The sequence below is a fragment of the Numida meleagris genome, chromosome 4, assembly GCF_002078875.1.
Source record: "Numida meleagris isolate 19003 breed g44 Domestic line chromosome 4, NumMel1.0, whole genome shotgun sequence".
In the NCBI taxonomy this organism is placed as follows: domain Eukaryota; kingdom Metazoa; phylum Chordata; class Aves; order Galliformes; family Numididae; genus Numida; species Numida meleagris.
The window spans coordinates 76313742-76333431 of NC_034412.1; the positions used below are offsets into that span (position 1 = coordinate 76313742).

A 19690-nucleotide genomic window follows, 5' to 3' on the forward strand; every position below is an offset into this window, starting at 1 on the left:
GTACATGCTTAATGTTAGACACATAGATCCTCTTGCTGAAGATGAAACTACTTGTTCAGATTCCAAGTTTGGGTTAGGAACCTTATTTTGAGCAGTTTCTATTTACTTTAAAAAGAGAAAAAACCCAACAATCTACCTTTTAGGCCTTTTTTGCAATGAACATGATTTATATTGAGAATATTACTGTATTAGATTAGGATCTACTAATAGTTTATGTGATAAAAAAGAAGTTGAATTTTCTCTTGAATTATAGTTTCATGTTTTACTATTATGATGTGTACATGAATGGAATATGAACAATACATTTTAGAATATTTCAAATGATTATATACATTGATAAAACTCAAGCTTTCTTTTCTCCAGGCTGAACAGTCCCAGCTCTCTCAGCCTTTCCCTTCTTGAGGGATGCTCCAGTCCCTTCATCACCTTCCTTTGATGAGCTTTCTCCAGTAGCTCAATATCTTGTACTTTTATGTTTTTCCCAGTACGGGTAATCTCTGTAATGACTGAATTGGGCAATTTTGCTTATTGAAAACCGCAACCAGGTGAAAGTTCAGCTGTTGACTAAATTCATTGTTAGTGGCCAGATAAGACTATGCTAAGTAATAAATCTGTGTATATATGTACGTTGCAGAATGAAATATCATACAGAGACACTTGAGTTAGTTGTGGTATTGAAAGGAAACCTTAGATTAGCATAAAATCATAGAATTTGCTAGGTTGGAAAAGACCTACAAGATCATCCAGTCCAACCATCCACCTACCACCAATAACCCCACTAAACCATGTCACTCAACGCTATATCTAAATGTTTCTTGAACACCTCCAGGGACGGTGACTCAAACACCTCCCTGGGCAGCCTATTCCAGTGCTTGACCACTCTTTCAGAAAAGTAGTACTTCCTAATGTCCAGCCTAAATCTCCCCTGGTGCAACTTGAGGCCATACATGCTCAGAGCCCCATCCAGCAACCTTAGCAATAATCATCTCAGTTGGAGTAATTAACTTGCATTTTAGGTTTTGCATTTTCTTCCCCCCAGCTCTCCTTATCTATTTATTTATTTTCTTGATATTTTCTATCTATTTTAGACTGGAAGAATTTAGGGACCAGGGCTATCCTTTGCCGCAGTCTGCACTGGCCCTATGGCAGGCTTGTCCTCCTAAGGCATTTCAGTATCACTGTAATGCCTATGATTAGCTGTCAGGAAGAATATCTGAGAGTTTTCCAGCTCAAAGGTGTCTGCTTTGTCTTCCAGATTTTCTGTGCTTATCTGAACTACTCTTCTATTCCTTTGAAGTGTGCCTGTTTCTAATATTAGTTCAAATTATGAATTATTTTAGTGTCAAGAATTACTAGTAAGAATGTATTAAATAATTTATATCTTGCTAAGCGTCTTAACTGGAGGTTGGCTGTAGATTCCTTCTGTGCTAACATTTCATATCTCTCAATTTTTAACTTGGTCATGAAAGCACAGAAAGAAGTTAGTCTCTTTATATCATCTGAGAAAACTCTGGGAAGTACGGGGTGACTGCATGTTGTTGGTTCTGATGGCAGCTTCAAATGCAGTCCCCTTCTGTAGGAAAAAGAGAGAAAAAAACACTAAACAATATCCTCCCTCCCTCCCTCAAGAAAACACCAAAAAAATCCACACCAAAATCATTCTGTCTGGTAAGTGTTCCAGTTATTACTTGCACACAGATAAAAAATAAACTATGTAGTTTCATGTGTTACTCAATTTCAAAGTCACTGACACAAATAAATATTTATAAAATCAGGATTTGAAAAGTAGCTTCTACTCTGAAATGAAAATGTTAGAGCAGAGATTGAATGGCCTTAAAATAATGCTTTTCCAATGTCACAGTATGCTACTAAATTTCATTTCTAAAACAAATGGAAAACTGATAACTATAATTTCTTTCCTATTAAAAGAGATTATATTGCTATTGAATCCTTAGTTTCATGAGTATTTAAAATAAGTAAGAAAATAAGACTTGCTTTGTTTGTTTAAATTAATGTTCATTTATTTGTAAAATAGAACTATAGTACAATGCAGTGTGTGGGCCAATTTCTACAACAAAACACTGAGATATTCTATAAAATGAAGTAATCTACTCATCCAGTACTCTGTATAATGTATAAAACATAAACTTGTTATGAAGGAGACACTTCAACTGGAATTACATACACAAAAGTTCAGACCATTAATAGATATATTTCTTGTTTTGAAAGGAATAGCAGTAATTAGAAAGCAATTATAGGCCCATTCAGGTGGAAGACAATTTAAACTGAAATAGCGTGATACTAATTGGAAGCTGTTTAAGAACATTTAATTAGATGCCCACAAGTTCCCAGTGCCATTATCAGAGGAGAAAGTTATTCTATTTAAAAAAAAGAAACTAGCTTATAGGTAATATCACAGAGTCATAGAATCACAGAGTATCTTGGGCTGGAAGGGATCTTATAGATCATCCGGTTTCAACTCCCATGTCATGGGCAGGGAGACCTTACACTAGGTAATGTTGCTCAGAGTCCTGTCCAACCTGGCCTTGAATGCTTCCAGAGATGGGACATCTACAGATTGTCTAGGCAATCTGCTCCAGTGCCTTATGAAATAAACCTTACTCATAAAAAACAAATCCCAGAGAAGAGGAAGAAAAAGTGGAAGAGAGGGTAATTTCACAGGAACCGCTATTATTATAAGTTAGTATGTTTATTTAGAAGCTAGAAACTGGAGGAAAAGGGATACAAACAAAAATCATAGTGACCTATATTTTGCTTTCTGAAGTATATTAGCAATCTACCCATTTGGCTCCACTGGTAGTTGGAAGTTGTGGAAATATCCACAATATATACAGAACTTTTCAAAATCATTACTCTTTTGTATTTGTGGATGGGGGCCAGATACTCTCTTGTCTTCATGAACAGAAAGCAGGTTTTTTCAGCTCAAACTACTATTAATATGAAATGATAGCTAGCTATTTTTTAATTAGTAGGATTTTCTCTTTTTCTTGAGAAAAACAAATTTCTTGACAACTTTAGTATAGTTTTTACTTTCTTCTTTTTCTCAGAAATCAGAGGAGATAGAAAGTACAGTTGTTAAATGCTTTAGAAAAGGTAAACAGAAGAGAGGAATTGTTAAGTTAGTAAGGGTCATGTTCAGATAGATTGAATTTGAGATGATGAGACTGGTTCTAAAATGTGAGGAAGAAGGAAGAACTCAATGCCAAAGAAATGCACTTAATGATCATTCTTACAAGGCTAAATATGAACTGCAGAAGTAATGATGAAAGGAAGCCATCTTAATACTCATGTTTTATCTCATGTGGCAGAAGTAGGAATTGTTCTGCATCTTAAAAATCAGATTTTACATTTTAGCCCTAATGATCTTTTTGTTTGGGAGAAGGAGTTGGAGGAGGCTTGTGTTATAAAGGTCCCCGTACTTTCTTCTAGCAAAATCCAAGGCCTTTTTCTTATCACTGTCTAGAGGTTTAATGAACCACTGCAATGCCACATGTCATGTGAGTAGCTTTGAAATTCTGACATTCTGATTCATATTCTTTTCCAAGTGGTCCCGATTCCTGACCATTTTCTTAGAAAGCAGTGGGGCATATCATATTATCCCTGTTACAATAAATTTGTTCTCAAGCTTTCTACAGTGAGCTTTCTATACCAATAATTTTCCTTCCATAGTACAAAATCTGGGGATGTGCACTACATGCTCTCTCTTGATTTCTGAAGGGTTACTTTCAAAGCTTTTATCAGCATTTGTCTGATGAAAGTAATCACCAGTAGAAGTGTTTGCTTTATATATGTTGCTTCTGATTCTCCTGCATTACTTACCTCTAACTTCTGAGCTGGTCTAAGGAGACTGTCTGAAGTGAAGATGGTGAAAGTCTTAAGAAATAGGTATGTAGAAAACACCCATCTCTGACTAGCCAGAAATCTGCTTGGGGGAAAGTTTTAGCTGCTGGTTTGACGAAGGAGCATGATATGACAACACAAGTTTAAGTAAAAGATAGTTAGCCTCAATTTAAGGATCTGTCACAACCTATGTTTTCTTCAGGGAGTTTTATATCAAAACTGGGGAAATTAATTGTGAATTGAGAGCTTCTCTCTCTTTTTTTTTTTTTCAAAATCAAATGCTAGTACTTTGATTTCCTAAGCTTGCTGCAAATCAAATAAGATACAAAGATCTCTGCATATGCTTGTACACTGTATTCAGTCTTGATAGCTGATTGCACTGTCAACTTTGTAAATAAAGAAAATACTGCTGTTCGCATAAAATGGTATTTTCTTATTGAGAAAGAAATCCTGCTATGTTAAGGTTTTCTGGTAGTTAAGATAACAAACATGAGACTCTAAGTGCTGGACATCATCCAGGAATTTACAACAGCTACATAAAGCATGTATGCAGGTTGCTCTGAAAGTAATGCCTGCTCTTTATTTCTATGGAAAACACAGCAGCTATGAAGAGCACAATAACACTATTTGATAGAGCAAATTCTCAGCTACAAAAAACTGTTTTTCAACATACCACCGTTAGGTATGCATTTTTTGCCAGTGAAGAACAATAGCCTGCATGCTATGCTTGTAAAAATCCGCACCAGTGGAGGTGACCCACTGTTGCCACTGCTGAAAATGCACCACCCATCTCCTCACTGTGCTCACAGCCACTTTTTGCTTTCCAATTTTATTCTGCATGGAGGAATCCAATTTCACACCTTTCCTTCATACACGCTTCCACATCAGATGCCATTTTGTCAGACAGCCCCTCTGCTGCCATGTGTCACATAGCAACAAAATGTAACAGAATGTTGGAAGGATGGTTCAACCTCTACTGCCATACCACCAATATCTGCCTCTGATGTTGTGGGCCAACATAATAAAATATAAGGCATTTCTTTTGGAGCAGCTCTTGTAACTTTAGCTATTAGGTGAAGTAGGCCACGTAGTCTAAAAGATGTTGCTGGAAATAACTGACTGTTGTCTTTTATTTTTTAAGCTGGCTGTCAGAGTCCTTGCTCTCTGTCGGATAGTGTCACATGAGTGTACAGGTTGAAGTGCTTCTACCATGGAGCTGCTTGTTTGACAGAAGCAAGCAGCATCACTTTACAGACCTTTCCAAATTACTCCCTGACTTTCTGGATTATTTTTGTTCTCAAGTTGTTCCCTCTCTCTCTACTCACTAGGCAGGAGGAGAAGACTATTTATGCATGGGGACGAGGAGGCAAAAGCTAGAATTACAGAACGGTGGTAGAGGTAGGGATGGAACTGTCAAAACAGAAAGAAAACAGATAGTTAGGAAGGTCCCAGAGTAGCTTATCTGGACCCAGAGCTATCAGACATTTTTGCTGTTACACAAAATTGTTTATCTATTCATTTGCTGTTTGTGTGACATCCTGAATGATTTTTTCTGGGGAAGAGTTCTCCTAATATCTTAAGTAGATAGATTTTAAAAGCTATATTGCTTTCTAGCTGCAGCTGGATAACTCCTTGACACATTTACCTTGATAAACAAGCATTTTGAGTCCTGCAGAATATTTCCCAGAAGAGCAGAGAAGAGCTGAGGGTGTTCCCTGAAGATTGCTTTGTTTAATGTCAACTTGCTTTCAGTTATCTATCTTCATTTATGAGTTAGTCAGGGAGCACATTTTTTATATCATTACCTACCCATTATCATGTTTTGATAATAACAACACTGGGACTTTGGATATTGTTTCCAGCTGATGCCTGTGATAGCCCTAATATTAGCAAAAATATTCAGGTGTACTTATCATAGGATAAGTAGTCCTGATGAAAGATAGAATATTGCCTCAAATATAAAGCACTTTAGAATAGGAGTAACTGGTAATAAGCCACTTATTAGGATTTAGTTCCAATACCCTTACAGCAAGAAAACATAGAGCCAATGACTGTCCTTAGAAGAGTGAGGCTCACCCATGAAGCCCCTGATGGAGGGGGGCAGGTGTTTTGTTTATCTTCCTCAGATAATAAAGAAACCATAGCTACATCTGTGCTGATTTTTGCTATTCTTCCCTATCTGCCTGGTTGATGTTCAGCTCACTGGGTTTTCAATTGCATAGCTATCTGATTCAGCAGGGTAGAATAAGAAAATGCTTCTGCCCTGTAGATCTGTCTGCTTCCACAAGACAAGAGTCCTCTGCAGATTGTAATGCATTCTACCCCACAGTGAGCATTGGAAGAAAATCTTGAAGGCTTTATGCACACAGAGATGGCTTTGCAATGGTTTCTTGTTTGATTTTATTTGATATCAAGAGAAAGCCTATTAAGGGAGAAGGATGGTTAAATTGTGAGACGATAGGAAAAGGCAGTGTAGAAAGGAAGAGAGAGTGGGGTACTGAAAACCTAAATCTGGTGTTTTGTGGGCATTCCTTTCAAGTAGTAGTTTAGAATCAATTTGTTCAGTCTGAATTTGTGTGGCTAGTTTAATTCTGGTTCTTCTCCCTGTTCTGTTTTTCTTGGTGGTGACAATGAAGCAGTTCTACCTTTAGTTGAGGGAGTGATGCAGGAATGAATGGCTCTGACAGGGAACAATGCAAGGACACAAAAGAGCAATTGAAAAAGCAATGGCACCTCTAAGCAGAGCAAGCTATTCTAGGCTGAGAACTGGGAAGGGAGCATTTTGTGTGGACATGGTCAGCATTGAGTAGAGTGTCCACTTTGTAGAAAGAGGGGTGGTAATATCCAAACAGCATTACTCCCAGGAAATTCCACCTATCCTTTTCTAAACAGAATAAGCTCTCCAGTTTCTGTTATGCTGGCATACTCTTCCTTTAAATAAATAAAAATAATTCTTCTTGGGAGGGTATATACTCATTTGTTACCAAAAAACACTTTCCTCTTCCAGATGTTGCCTTTCTTGTCTTCTTTTGAGAGTATTCAGACCATTGGATGTGAGCCTCATTATCTGCTTTTAGTTTTGCTTTTCCTGTTAGATTATAATTCATGCCAAAACTAATGTTCTCAGAGTGATTAGATCTTTTGTTATTCCCACAATAGAACAGTTAATATGTAATGTTTTAGTTTGTATTTGTTGGCTTTGAAGTAAATGCTTGATCACCAGATTAATCAGTTATTTGCATATGTAACTGTCCAGGTATCTCCATTTGCAGCAATATAACAGAAAACAAAGTAACCTTTAAAAGCCAAAGTGGTCAGACCCTAACTAGTGTCTTTTTCCTGTATAATGGGAGAGGGGAGTGCTGCCACATGGACCCAGGGAAGTGAGGAGGTTTTTTGGCTGATGCTGGGCGAAAAGATTCAGACAGGAGGACGCTTTGTGAACCTGTTTGGGAAACTGTGGTTTCTCTCTCTCTCTAATAGACAGGCTTTTAAACTAAATGTTAATTTAAATCATTGTAACTTGATGTGAGTCAGACAATATAATTGTCAGGTACACAATCTCATTTTTCATTTGCCTTCAACTATTATGCTTACAAATGTATGAGAACTAAAATTATGAGCTTTAAACATAATATAACAGCATTGGTATTTTGACATGCATTCTTTTGATCTTTTCTACGAATAAAATTCTAATAAGTGACTTGCCTAATAGTGATGTGCAAAACAGAAAACGATTGTAGTTAAGCAAGCATTTACTGTTTCACCTGTGTAAGCACTTCTCAGTGTCACTGTTCTAACTCTGTGTCTTGAGTGGGAGACGTGAGACTGGTGAGAAAGTGCTGGGAGGAAATGCCAAGGAGACTGCAGACATCCCTTCTCTTTCTGCTAATAGAGGCTGAAGGGAGAGGGAAGCTGGACGATTCTGTGCTTCTTTTACTTTACTGATTTTTTGAGCCACTTCTTTCCCTGTAGTTTGGAATAAACTTTGCATGATTGTGAATGTTATGAGCAGGGACATTGCACCATAAAGTGAAGCTTTATAGCCCCAGGACACTCATGTAAGCTCCATAGTTTTTGCCAGTGAGACTGCCAGAGTAAATGTTAAATATCTGCCTCTCCACTGTTGACCCATATGAGAACAGGCTCATATGTTGTTTATATGGAAACTGTACAATAGCTAGGGTAATCTGGGCAATCCATCTGCAACACATTTTATTTTTCTGCTGCAGCAGGATACTCAGCACAGCCTATCCTTGTGCAAGGCCCACTGGAGAAGGAGTACTGGTGTTATTTCTTGTGCTGTAGAGCTTGGAAATGAAGGTTTGTGTAGCCTGGATCATGGTGTTGTATATCACTACAGTAGCCCTCTATATTCTGGCAAGAGCCTACTTCTGTCTGCTTCATAGTCTCTGCTTTAAATATTTGTGCCAATGTCCTGTAAGCATACAGATGAGTCAATTATTAAGCTGCTCTCTGAACTGATCCTTTCCATTTCACATAGTTTTGATTAAGTGTTCTTTTGAACTGCATTTATCTGAGTGAGGTAACTTGTATGAATTTGAGCCTATCAGAGCAGCCTTAAAAAATACAGGATTTAATTTAGGATGCTCAAGAATAATCTTCTCTCGTATCCCTTTCTGTTCCTCAGGCCACTGAGTGCTTTTCATTCAAGCTGAGCTCAGTTTTGGCTGGGTTTGGAATGGATAGCTGGCTCCTAGCCGTATTAAATTTGTGCTATGCTGATCACTGTATTCCCTGGAGTCTGAGGTAGTGCAGGGACTCTGGAGCCAACTTCACTTTGGGAAGTTTATATTAGTGCAGGATTATATATGCCATACAAAGATGCAGGATAGCTTCTCATGGAGCCAACTCATGAGTCTACACCATGGTAAGGTTAATTATCACCCAGGCACCGCACCCAGAGCTGTAGAGAGGGCTTCTGTAATGGATGTAGAATTAAGGAAGCATGTCATGGAATTCTAGTGGCATATGTCAGAAAATTGTAATTCTATCATCGGATTAGTCTAATGCTTCCATGTAATACCTAAACTTAAGAAAATTATCCTTGTGGTAAACCAAGGTAAGTAAAACTGGTCCTCTATAATGCATACTCAACTGCATAAAAAAACAAAATTTGTCAGCTTCTTAACAGCAATGCCAAACAGATGAATTTTGGAGGGTTATAAGATCACTGTATGTGATGTACACTGATACTGTAACTTAGTTGACAAAAAAAAAAGAAAAAAGCGAATGAACTGTAAGGAAGCCAAGGTGTTCGCCATTTGGTGACTGTGTCAGAGCTGTTTGCAGTATGTTCCTTAACATATGATGGATGCATGAGTAGATACTTCTTCTCCTGGTTTGGCATAGTGGACTTTATGGAATTAGATGATGCTGTTGAAGCAAAAGAACTATCTCTGTATTGTCTTTATTTACAATCACTGGAAAGAAAAGCATCAGAACAGAAGCAGTTCTGTATTTAATTTATATGCCTTGAATGACTTATCTGTTAAATGAGAGCAACCTGTTGATCATAAAGATCCTTGCTCAGCAGATTCCAATTTTGAAAAAACAATTTCTTTGTGATAAAATTGTCTCATTAAAATTAAGTAGCTCAGTCGTAAAAATTATTTTGTGATTGTATTGTTTTCTGTTTGCAGTTTTTCCCAAGAGCTGAATTGTGAGCCATCAATCTAGAATAAATGCAACCGCTTATGTATTTTACTAGTTTGAAGAGTTTCCTTACATTTCACTAGGAAAGTTGCACTTGATTTAATACATGAACACCCATGCTCTTACATAATATCTAGACCAAAACCTCTATCAGAAGAACAACAGATAGGCTACTTTGAGGTGATCTTTTATTTCTTCTGTAATATTCTCAAGATCTCTCTTGCTTCTTGCTGGAAATGGATATGAAAGGGAATGTGCTTAAAGAGAATATTTGAAAATTTTAGACAGAGTCAGAATGTCTGAAAGGTTCTGTTGCCTTGTAATACATGTGTAAACATATTGTATGAACAGCACACTGCCTATGTTAGTGTCAACAGGACGTAAGTACAATTTAAAGCAAGTAAAATAACTACTTAAATATCAGGCTTTGGATGTCTAACGTCTTTTCCTCAAGATCAACCTGTGTAGGGTAGTTAGAGAATAATTAAGGTAAGTGATATTCTCCAGTGCCTTCTCTGGGATGTCTGTTTTCTGTAACTACTTACTGATGAACCCCAAGAGAATTCTATAAGAGCAGAGAAACAAAATGTAATCCAATTTATTCTCAATAATTCTCTTCCTTTCACAGAAGTATGCAATATAATAGGCAAAATTGCTGTTCTAGAGTTTCATAAAATTTTGACTGGAAAACTCCAAACTGTTTTATAGAGCTCTTGGGGAAAAAAAAATCTGTAACATGTAGGAGAGAGCTACATTTGCAGGTGGATTACTGCATTCATTTTGTGACAAATGATGAAAGTAGACAGTATGAAAACAAAATTCCTGTGAATTCTTTTAGTCATTTTGAGACAGTGTTGAACATAGCCTTAATAAATAAAAATCCAAAGGCATTATGACATGCATGAGCCCAGGGCACACAGTCCCTAAAGTCCAAAACATTTTTTACATTGAAAATCCAACCTAGAAATGACAGATTTTCTTTTAAATAATTAAGTTCCTTGAATCCACTGAAATACTCCAGAAAAAGCTTTGCCCTCAGAAAAAAAATATATAAATATCACCACAAATATTACTTGTGAAGGATACAATCTGAGTCTTTTCAGTGCTTCTATCAGGCTGCTTTGTGGAAACTCAAAACTCTGGTTTCAGCTCCCACTATTTGTATCACAGCTCCTGAAACTGCCAAATTACTGTTAATAAACAGGTAGCAAACTTTACTCAAGAATAGGATCTTGCGAAGTGGGAGGCGTCTAGACCTGGTCTGTAGATGCTTTGTCAATCAGGCACACCAGGTTTCAGTGCTTAAGCCCCGTTCCTTTCTCAGAGTTTGTCTTTGATATTTCATATCTTCCTTGTTGTTGATGTTCAGCTTGTGAGTATCCTTTCAGCTACTGCTGCTCTTATGATCTCCATGGGGAGCTGAATGCCTGGAAGAAGACTTCTGGATTTCATTTAATTATAAACTCCCAGGAAGTTATATGTGGCAAAGCTGAGAAGCAAAGAAAAATGTATTCATTTCCCATGCAAAGGTTATACCAGGAAGTAGGATCATAATTAAACAAATGTACTCCAGAACTGTTTCACATTATCACAGTTTTTATCCAGACATGTGGGATTAGCTAAGAATTATAATGTACAATCGGCAAAGATGGTCAATTTTCTGTAGCTTCATCAACAAATATAATTGGTGTGTGTAAGTTTTAGAGATAATTTTGAATACATATGTCTTTTGAAGGGAATTTCCGGCAGACTTTTCCAATAGAAACTCTGCTACTGGCAAAACTATAAGCATACATCTGCTGACAGAATTCCCTGAAACAACATCCTCTGGGCAGGACTTCTTATGCAAGAAAATGTTGTGACAGTAGGACCTCAGGAGGAAGTCAGCAGGAGGGGGCAGAGTTCATTCCTGGTAACAATGCAATATATCTACAGATAGAACAAAATAGCTTGATTTTTCATTTTTATGGTTTTGAAGAGGCATTCTTAATATCTGCTGTAGCTACCCAGGCTTGGAGGTTAGGTTGTCTCATCTCATACTGTCAATGAAGAGAAAGAGGTTCCCCTAGGCAGCACTCTGCAGCAGCAGCCTGGCTTTCAAGCCCAGTATATGTCTCTGGGGAACCGTACTGCTTTCCACTGATGATAAATGAAGAGTTATAGAGACCATACATATAAATTAATAGCCCAAACTGAACAGTAAGATGATAGATACCTTCCTCCTTGTCTCAGCTTCTATGAAGAAAGGTTGCATTCAGTTTTTTGATTAGGAACTGATCAGACCTGTGTGTCAGGCGTTTGGCAGTGAGTGTGCTGACTCAGCAAGTACTCTATCTGACTTCAACTTTAAATGACTTGGCCTGAAGAGGCACTGGAGATTAAAGATATGGTATTCAAAGGATAACATGGGTACTTTAAGAGAAAATGTAAAATAACTCTTTACTTTCCCCATGTTCATTCGCAAAATGTTTTTATAATGATTTCCTCTGATCAGAGCTTGCATGTTAAAATGCATACTTCGTAAATTATGCAGTGGTAAGTGTAGACCAATATCACAGAGAACTTGACTAGAGCAAATTCAAGAAACTTAGAAAAGTATGGACTATGTTTTACATGAGTGTTGCGGTTTTGCCCCTCACTGAGGAATGGTTGTTGACCTCTTTGTATTCTCTTTAGTCCTTTGATGTTATGAAATGTGGTAAGATATTTTAATATCCAGCACCAGGTATTAAAGTATGTGCATTTGAGGTGATGAACAATTAATAGAGGATTTAACAAAGAAAATCAAACTAAGCTTCTAAATCCAATTTACTTCTGAAAATCTGGGCTGAAGAGCAGTGGAAGGCTTCACATAGTAGGCGATTATAGCTGTTGCTTTTTCAGAATGAGGGATCAGACTCTCAAAAGTTTATTTCAGCAAATTCTGCAGCATTATGAGCAATATTTACATGGTCTAGTATTTTAGTTTGTTTTCCCTGAGCTAAATGCCTTCTCCTTTTTCTGTACAGATATATTTTTTTAATTATAATACTTTTTGACTTATCGTGCTTAAGGGGTTCTTCTTTCAGTGTTTCCTACCATAAAGAAAACTCAAGTAATATGTGCAAAACTGTCCGACTTCATTGTTTGGTGTGGTTGGAGTAGGCATTGAAATATGGCACTAGAGAATAACTAAATCATTTTCTAATTCTACTAATGTAAGAAGACCAAGTTTTTCTTGATATTGTAGTCTTTGCTATTTATAGCAAAAGAACTGAAATTGGTGTGACTTGTTTGCGTAAAAATTGCGCAGTGTTGCCCAAGAAGTGTTTCATGTGGGGAGCTTTTGGAGGACAACAGGGGGAATCAGGCTTCCAGTTGTCATTGACTGCTACAGAATCTGCAGCAAAATCACTGAAAAATCATATGACAGAGCAAATATTGTTCGTTGCCTCAGGTTTGTTTGAAGATGCTGATTTCTAAAATGCTCTGTATTCATGCTGCCTCTGAGCCCTGAAGAATGGAACAGAGCAGGTCTCAGCCCACGTTCTCTGTATATGGAGCAGGATGCCAGGGGCTGTGCAATCTGCAGGACCTCAGGTGTATTCAGTGCATCTTCGAGCTAACTCCATTAACTTTTTTTTTTTTGTCTCTTCTCTCTCTTTCTGAAAGTCTATTCCTGCAGTTCAAACACTTCTGAAGAAGGTGTAAACAGCATGTTTTAATTTGTTCACATTTATTTTACTACTACTTCTGGATTTAATAAAGCACACTGAAAATTAACATTTTAACAAATGTATTTGATTGCACGGTGGCGCAATCCCTCTCCATACACTTCTGCAGTTGTAGAACCCCAAGTTTGCCTCAGTTTCTCAGAGTGTTTTTTGTGTGCAGTGAAGACAAACTTCAATGTATGAAGATGCTTTCTAGTTATCACTACCCATGCTAGCATGTAAGTAGAGAATGAGCACACTGGTAGATGGGCCTATTACTCTTTCATAAAGTCTTCAGATAGTATTGTCATCTGTACTTCACTTGATGAAGTAGAAGGGGCAAAGAGTTGGAAAAGAGAATAAAAGAAGCTGTGTTAAGTTCTGTGATGTTCTAGCTACACTAAGACCAAGAAAAAATATAACAAAAATGACCTGAATTCATGTCTTGTAGTAAAGGTCTAAGGATTTGCAAAAGTACATTTGCAGTCAGTGAAAAGAAAATGAATTATGGGGCTATGAGGAAATACCAGTAAAAGAAGAAAGAGTGGTGCTTTAGCTACTAAAATAATTTACAATCTTTTCAAGTGTCCTTTTTTTTTTCTGTGAGGTTTTGTTTTCTGCATCTTCAGTGTAATGTAGTTACCCTTCAGTCTGTGAGAATTCAATCACAGAACATTTAAAGAACAAGTCATGTGTTTCCCAGTGATGAATATTCTGTCTTGGAAACAATGTATTAAATATTTTCAATTTTTAGCATAACTGAAACCATTGTCACAGGATGTAAGAGGTATTGTGATCTTGGTAGAGTTACTTCTTCTGAATAATGTGGTGTGAGAATGAGTCCACAAAGAATATAGAATATGTATTGGAAGTAACTTTTCAGATTCTAACCTTGATCAAATCAGAAGCAATTAAGTTCACAGAGAATGCTTTACATCACATTATTACAAACCCCAGAGCAACTTAATGTTCCTGCATTTTCTATCAAGCAGTTAGTTTGCAAATTCTCACAGTTTCCTAATATGGTCTAAAATAACTATTTCCAATGCTCTTTACCAACTTCCTTTCTACTTCTGTAGAAGGAAAAACTTTTATCACCTGGGGCGAATTCAACTTATTTTACAAAAAAACGAATGTTTGAGGTCAAGATTAAAATGCATGCTAGGTTTAACACTATTGACAGAACTGTACTTAGCAGCAAATGACTGTGGGGTTTTTTTAGCCTAATGTAAAGTATGTTTGTGGTACTTAAAAGACATATTCTTCTACAATCACACAAGAATTTACTGCAACCTAATATCAAACAGAAAATGAAAGCTGATCATTTGCACAAAAATCCATTAAAGATAAATCCATTAAAGGTATTACAGATTAAAAAAAACCTGCAGAAGCCCACACAAGGGCTTTGGGGACAGAGTAGGCCAATTTGCTTGCTTTCTAATACTCTCCTCAATATGGATGGGTAGTTGTTCCTCTTCCCTACAGAAGCAGATGCATGCTGCCAATTAGTCTTGTCAGTATTTCCCCACAGGAAGCTTACTGCCTTATTATGACTAATTTTTGGTTACTGGAAGAAACTGCAGGGATTCAGAATCTTAAGCTAAGATAGTTAACCTCTTTTCTAGACATTTCACTGATCTCATCCATCCCCATGACTGAACTTCTTATGCACTTTTGAGCTACAAGTTCTGTACAAAATATAGTTATGTGCAGAAACCTCCTGAAGTGGCTCTTGTGTCATTTTGACTTTCTAAAGGAATGGAAGGAAATTGAACAGGGTGAAAATCCTTTCTGGTATCAGTGTTCTTTTTTAAAAAAAAATACCTAGAAGCTTCTGAAGATGACTTCTTTTGAATGTGTGTGCATTTCCCCCCCCCCCACTAAATAATAGTTTGTGAGAATAAAATATAAATTGAATTCATGCTTCATGCAGTGACATAGATATGAACACTTTTATTTTCAACATTTTGGAAGCTGTCTTTGCTTCAGAAAGAATAAAAATAAATTTCTACTCATAAAGGTGGTCAAAAATTTTTTTTTTTAATTTTTTTTGACCTTGTCCATCTAATGTATATGTACAGGCACAATTATTTTAATATAAATATATAAGATTTGTTGTCTTTGTCATGTTCTCTATGCTACTACGGAATTTCTGCCTACTGGGTCAACAGCAAAATTCTGTTAGAGCTTCTGTTTTTTCAGTTGTGCATTATCCTGCTATATAGCATACATTTATTTGACTCACTAATTGATTTTTATGTATTTGAGATTTTAATATTTTTTCATTGAGCCTTCCATGTTAAAGGATATGTGATGAATCTGCAGCAGTATTGTGACTGTGTGTTATAATGGCAGAGAGAATAAAGGAACTTCAGATCAATTACCTTCTTTTATCTTATAAGGAAGGAGATAGGAATGACTGTAAGGAATTGTGCCATGTGTTCCTTGAATGCAGCTAAAATATAGACAGGATGAAATATCTGAGTAGTACCACTCTCTTTCCTTTTCTTTGCTATTAAGACAGTCTAGGCAATTACATTACACTTGGTTTCCGATAGATGATTGCACTTAGGAGAAATCATCTTTCTGTAAGTGCTGCCACTTTTATTTTCTTTAGCTATTTAGGACTTTCTGCTTAAGTGCATTATGGATTATGTTTAATGATATTATTGTTAGTCAGACATTGCAAAAATTTACCCTAAGAGGCTGTGAAGTCTCTGCCCTTGGAGATACTCAAAATGCCATAGGAAAAGGCTATGGGTTATCTGCTTAAGTTGGTACCATTTGAACAGGATATTGGATAGGGTGGTTTCCAAAGGCCCCGAAGAATTAAATTATCTTGTGATTCTATTACCCAAGGCAACAGAATATATTACCCAAGATATTTGTAATACACATAAACAAGATTTTGACAGGTACTTTCCGATATTGAAGTAGATGCAACTTTTGATGACTCTAGGACATAGAAAAGAGAGTGGAAGACATGAAATCAGTGGAAGTTATACTTATCCAGTAATGAAAGGTCCTCATTTATTTATTTGTTTATTTACTTGGTGATGTTTCATTAAAATAGAAACAAAGATGATGTTACCATTTCTCTAGTGTCACTGAAAAGATGTGGGTTTACCACTATTTTGCACTCAAGCTCATCATACTGGACTTTAATATGTCAACAGATGTGCATCCACCCAGGAAATTACCATTTTCAATAAGAAGCAGAGCAGCAAATGAATTTTTGTGCATGGAAAAATAACGTAATAAACTGAATAAGGCCGTGGCTTGATAAATTATATGGCCTTGGAAGGGAAAAAGTACAATTTATTTAAATTTCTGAACCTTTGGTAGAGCTAAAAAACAGGAACACTTCCTACTCCCAGTAATAAAATAACAAACAGAGGCTCATCAGGTAAGTACATTTACAACTCTGAAGCTCCACGTGATTTTAAGAATTTCCATATAGACAATTTATCATTTATCATCAAATACTGTAAATAATTAGGAAATATTGTATGCTTATTTATTCTCTCTCTTTTTTTTTAATAGTACGCTGTTCACTCCCTAGAGACTCAAAGTGGTGGGAAGAAAGAAAATGATGTTCAATTCTTTTAAAAAATTCCATATTCTGTAATTTCTTACAGAAGTAAATGAAAAATTCATGGCTGAAATCCAAAGTAACAAATATTGATGACTGAAAAGAAATGAGCACTGTAAGTGAAAAGTAGTCTGTCTGAACAAAGAAATTCTGTTAGAATCAGAATATTGTAATTAATAAGTATAAGTAATGTAATTAATAAGTATAATACTATAATAATTGGAGTAATTCTTATTATATAATAAATAAAATTTAACATATTTGTATTTCTCATTTTCTACTAGAAAACATTTTTTAGCTTACTTGTGTGGCTTTTGCTATCCCTTTTGATATTGCAGTTCCCCATTTCTTTGGTCTCTTGCCAAATTTTGTTGGAATAATGGTTATATATAGCTACATCTTATACTTTGAATCTCTGCTGACTCTCAGGTAAATAGTATATAGGCACTGGCAGCCCAGAAGGCCAGCTATCTCCTGGGTTGCATCAGGAGAAATGTGATCAGCAGGTTGAGGGAGGTGATTCTGTCCCTCTACTCTGTTCTCATGAGACCCCACCTGGAGTACTGTGTCCAGTTCTGAGGCACCCAGCACATGGGAGGAGGACATGGAGCTGTTGGAGCAGATCCAGAGGAGGGCCACAAAAATGATCAAAGGGCTGGAGCATCTCCTCTATGAGGCTGGGGTTCTTCAGCCTGGAGAAGAGAAGGTTCTGGAGAGACCTTACAGCGGCTTTCCAGTACCGGAAGGGAGTTTACAGGAAAGCTGGGGAGGGACTTTTATAAGGGCATGTAGTGATAAGATGAGGGGAAATGGTTTTAAACTGGAAGAGGGTAGATTTAGACTGGATGTTAGGAAGAAGTTGTTTATTGTGAGTGTCATGATTTTATGATTTTTGGTTATTGGTATTCCACATCATAACATCATGTAGTGAATGTACCTGGTTCCCAGAAGAGAAGGACTACTACATTCCCCAAGTGAAAGCACACATACACATTCCCGGGTTTCGGCACCACTTGAAAACACACATACACGTTCCCGGGTTTCGGCACCACTTGAAAACACACATACACGTTCCCGGGTTTCGGCACCACTTGAAAACACATTCACTCACACGTTCCCAGGTTTCGGCACCACTTGAAAGCACACTCACACACACACACAGACACACACACAATAGCAGCAAGAAAAGCTTTTTTTATTCAAAGGTATAGCACTACTTTTATAATACTTGTTATCCACTATTGCCATCTAAAGCTTACTCCCTTAATGCTGATTGGATATTTTTGCTGAGGCATGTAGCAGTGAAGCATGAAGCAGTATTTTCCATCTACTGACATATCAAAAGGTAGCTTATCGGATCATCTTAGTTTGCCATTTTCCCTGCATCACAGGTACATTCTTTGGTCAACTTGTCCCTATTCCTTCGGGGAGGGGGCCTTTCTCGTTACACCTCGTATCCTCGCAACCGCCTATTACAACATCTCCCCTTCCCCGTGCTTAAAATTATCCGCGTCTTTTACGGTTTTACCAACCGCCTATTACAACACCCAAGGTACTTTGCTCCTCTGTTATCATTTCCGGACAGAGGGAAAAGATAAAAACTTGCAGATCACGAGACCTCGTCCCTTTTTCCACCGTCTCTCATCTTGGCAGCACCTTGCTCTCCAGCTGTTTTATCGTCCGTAGTAGAGTAAGGCCTACCTTGATTTTGGGACATTCTCTCTCTCTGTATTGGATTTATCAGCTTAAGTTGTAATTATATTGTATTATAGCGTGTTGTTTTGCATTCTAATATCTTATTTAGTAAATTAGTTTGTTTCTCCTCAGATTGTTGCCACTGTTCTTTGCTCTCAGGGCCATCTCCTTACCCTTTTCCCCTTTTCCCTTTTCCCGGGACTTGGGTCCGTGGGTCCCCCATCCCATTCGTCATGGAACCGGGCCAAACGCCCGTAAACCGTTGACAGTGAGGGTGGTGAGCTGCTGGAACAGGTCACCCAGCAAGACTGTGAATGCCTGCTTCCTGGAAGCTTTAAAAGCCAGGCTGGATGGGGCTTTGAGCAACCTGATCTAGAGGGAGTTGTCCCTGCCTGTAGCAGGGGGGTTGGAATTAGAATATCTTAAAGGTCCCTTCCAGTCCAAAACATTCAGTGATTCTTTCTGGCTTTAAGACTTTGCAAAGAACCGCTCACCTGTCTCTCGCATCCGCCATTATCTTTCCTCCCAAAACCTTTCTTATGTGCATCTAAAGAGGACTCTTTTCCTTTTCCTATATCCATCCCAAAACTTACATGCATTTTTGTCCTGATGCTCAGATTTTATTTCTTGGCTCTATTCTCCTATGTATCCTCTAAAAAGACAGCAAAAAGTTTACAAAGAAAAAACATTCAATATAAAGCTTTCAGTAATGCTTTCAGACATATTCTTAGGACTTGCTGAATTCTGACATTGACTTTACATCCCCCTTACTGAAATTTGCTCTTGTTTAAATTTGAGCAACACAACAACTCTGTATGGAATACTATCATTTCCTGCACTACACTGCTGTGCAGTGGTGGATGTTAACAATCATAATAACCATCTGCTAGTTTTGTAGGATTACAGGTGCTGTGACAGGTCTTAAGCCAGAATTTCAGGGCTGCTGTTCAGACCTAACATAAAAGCATTTCTACATGCTGCTGTGGGAAAGAAAGATGAGGTAATGAAAGTATGATCTGTTACTTAATTTATATGTATTAAAAAAACAAAGAGTGCAACACTTTAAACTGCTGCCACACCAGTGCAACAAATTCACTGCCTGAAACTACTACCAGCTACTTTGACACAATTAAGATCTTTTCCTGTTTTTGTCATAGAGCTCCTTTTGGTTATG

The 19690-nt window shown here is 37.3% G+C and overlaps 1 long non-coding RNA gene across 1 annotated transcript in view; it reads left to right on the forward strand.

Annotated features, from left to right (window-relative positions):
- The window catches only part of LOC110398190, a 240131-nt gene that overhangs the window by 130324 nt on the left and 90117 nt on the right, over nucleotides 1–19690 (forward strand). The gene's annotated exons all lie outside the window — the stretch shown is intronic.